The sequence below is a fragment of the Myotis brandtii genome, unplaced genomic scaffold, assembly GCF_000412655.1.
Source record: "Myotis brandtii unplaced genomic scaffold, ASM41265v1 scaffold1056, whole genome shotgun sequence".
NCBI lineage: Eukaryota > Metazoa > Chordata > Mammalia > Chiroptera > Vespertilionidae > Myotis > Myotis brandtii.
Genome location: NW_005353564.1, coordinates 41,038 through 44,793, shown reverse-complemented (window position 1 = coordinate 44,793; position 3,756 = coordinate 41,038).

The following is a 3,756-nucleotide window of genomic DNA, read 5'->3' as shown; positions in this document are numbered from 1 at the left end:
CTCACACTCTGTCTGCCCAGATTGTGGGGAGCATTTCAACAAAGGAGGCTTAGTGCATATACCACACAGGCTCTCACAATAGAGATGAAGATTCCTCCTAAACATAAAAGGTCAAAATTTACAGTTGCCACATAGCTAACTCTATAGTTACAGATATATACTAAAGCATAATTTTTCAACTTCTAAAAATAATTCTATTTTATGAAAGAAACTACCCTATATTGTATTTGAAGTTTAATTTGGAAATATTTATTTTTTTGCAAAACTAATTCTCTGTAACCAATAAAAAATGCATGCTTCCCAATATTTTCAGTCCTCTTTAATATTTTCACCACTTTAAATGTTTCATTCTATAAGACCTGAATATTTATGATTAAAAATTTCCAGATAGTTTATATATATATTTAATTTTGTTTTGATCTTCTGCGAATAGAATATTTTCTTCCATTATATTTTCTTTGTAATTTGTAAAATTTTGCCCTTTAAAATGTATTTTTTTTAAATGTCTTGGAGACCATTTTAATTACAAGTATTCAAGATATAAAAGCATAGGGAATAAAAGTCTTAAACAATCTTTTTTAAATGAACCATTTAAAAAAGATTGTTTAAGACTTTTATATTTACTATATTGGTATATAAAGCCATATATGACAAACCTGCAGCCAATATCATATTCTATTGACAAAAACTAAGACCATTTTTCCCTAAGAACAGGAACAAGACAGGGATATCCATGTTCACCATTCTTGTTTCACATAATAATGGAAGTGCTAACCATAGTGATCAGACAAGAGGAAAAAACAAGAGGCATCCAAATTGGAAAAGAGAAAGTAAAACTGTCATTATTCACACATGAAATGATATTGTACATAGAAAATCCTAAAGATTCCATCAAAAACTAGTAGACTACTAGAATTAATAAATAATTTGGCAATGTAGCAGAATACAAAATTAATACCCAGAAATTGATGCCATCTTTATACACCAATAATGAACTAAGAAGAAAAATCCCATTTACCATCAACAAAAAAATTAAGATATTTAGGAATAAACTTAACCAAGTGGGTTAAAGACCTGTACTCAGAAAACTACAGGACAATGAAAAAAGAGATAGAGGAAGATATAAACAAGTGGAAGAATATACCATGTTCATGGATTGGTAGAATCAACATCATTAAAATGTATATACTACCCAAAGCAAGATAAAGATTCAATGCAATCCCTATAAAAATATCAATGGGCCCTAGCCAGTTTGGCTCAGTGGATAGAGCGTCAACCAGGGGACTGAAGGGTACCAGGTTCAATTCTGGTCAAAGGCACATGCTTGTGTTGTAGGCTTGATCCCCAGTAGGGGGTGTGCAGGAGACAACCAATCAATGATTCTCTCTCATCATGTTTCTATCTCTTTCTCTCCATCTCCCTTCCTCTCTGAAATTAATAAAAATATTTTTTAAAATAACATATCAATTGCATATTTCACAGATATAGAAAAAACACTCCAAAAATTTATATGCAATGAAAAAAGACCACAGATAGCCACAGCAATTTTGAGAAAGAAGAATAAAGTTGGAGGAATCACAATGCCACGAATCAAGTTATACTACAAAGACTGTGTTCAAAACAGCTTAGTACTGGCACAAGAACAGGCATATCAATCAATAGAACATAACAGAGACCCCAGAAATCAACTCAAGACATTTTGCTCAATTAATATTTGACAAAAGAGGCAAGAACATACAATGGAGTCAAGATAGTCTCTTCAATAAATGGTGTTGGGAAAATTGGACAGGTACATGCAAAAAACTGATACTAGACCACCAAATTACACCATACAAAAAATAAATAAAATAAAAATGGATAAAATACTTAAATGTAAGTCATGAAACCATAAAAATCTTAGAAGAAATTATAGCCAGACATATCTCATAGCAATATGTCTATGGATACATCTCCTAGGGCAAAGGAAACTAAAGAGAAAATAAACAAATAGCTCCTGCACAGCAAAAGAAACCATCCATAAAAAAAAAGAGAGCCCACTGCATGGGAGAACATATTTCCCAATGATACATCCAGTAAGGGGTTAATTTCCAAAATATATAGGGAACTTATACAACTTAACAAAAGGAAGACAAACAATCCAATTAAAAAAGGGGCAAAGGACCTAAATAGACACTTCTCCAAAGTTGACATACAGAAAGCCAAGAGACATAGGAAAAAATGTTTAAAGTCACTAATCATTCGAGAGATGCAAATCAAAATGACAATGAGATATCACCTCACCCCTGTCAGAATGGCTATCATTAAAAAATCAACAAATGACAAATGTTGGAGAGGATGTGGAGAAAAAGGAACCCTGGTGCACTGCTGGTAGGAATGCAGACTGGTGCAGCCACTGTGGAAAACAGTATGGAGTTTCCTCAGATATGAAATAATGGAACTCCCATTTGACCCAGTGATTCCACCTCTAGGAATACATCTTAAGAAATCAAAAACACCAATGAGAAAGAATATATGCACCCTCATAGCAGCATTATTTATAAAGATAAGATTTGGAAACAGCCCAAGTGCCCATCAGCAAATAAAAAAGCTATGGTAGATTTTTCCAAGATGGCAGCCGGCAAGACCACAGTGAGGGAGAGTGCGTGAGTGAGTGAAGGAGTAAAAAGAGAGTGTGAGTGAGTGAAGGAGTGTGTACGTGTGTGTTGTATGTGTGAGTACGTGTTGTGTGTGTGTGTGTGTGTGTGTGTGTGTGTGTGAATGAGGGACAGTTAGATCCTGCAGGAGTCTCAAAATCTGGCAGACTGGGCTCTACAAGATGGGGAGCTCTTGCTACCACTGCAAGCACTCCCAGGGTGACCAGCTCTGGCACAGAAACCATACCACCTTGAAGGAGAGGCTTTGTCTAGAAGCCCAGCCTCAACACCACACAGACTGGCCCCAGACACCATGCCAAACACTACAGCCATTTCGGCCAAAGACCTGCTACCTCATCTGCAGACCCACAGATACCGGAAATCCAGCCTCCCTGGCTGCAGGCTCCTGTGAGACCCAGAGGTGCTCTCCTCCTGCCAACCTCGCTGCTTCAGCCACAGGCCCCATGCGAACTGGCATATGGGCCCTCCAGTGAGTCTCAGAGTGTGCAACCCTCCATCCAAGCCCGCCACTTCAGACACAGATCCTGTGCGACTCAGTGCCTGGACCTTCCGGTGAGAGCAAAAATGGGGAGACAAAGAAACAAACCCAAAATGAAAGAAAAGGAGGAATGGCCAGAAAATGAAATGGAAGGATGCAATAAGTCAGAAAAATAATTCAAAGTAAGGGTCATACAGTTCCTAAACCGGTTGGATGAGAAAATCAACAACTTATGTAAGAATCAAGTGGAATCAAAAATTATATAGCTACAGTAAAAAGCACAATGGAAGGTTTCAACAGTAGACTAGAAGAAGCAGAGGACTGAATTAGTGAGTTATAAGACAGGGCACAAAAATACACCCAATCTGAACAGCAATTAGAAAGTAGGAGGAGATCCTAAGAGAGCCTTGGGACAATATGAAATGAAGTAACATATGTATAATTGGGGTGGCAGAAGGACAATGCAATCTCTATTAAAATACCAATGGCATATTTCACAGACCTAGAACAAACTTTCCAAAAGTTCATATGGAATAATAATAATAATAATAATAGTAAAAGACACTGAATAGCTTCAGCAATCCTGAGAAAGAAGAACAAAATTGGAGGGATCAATACCAGATA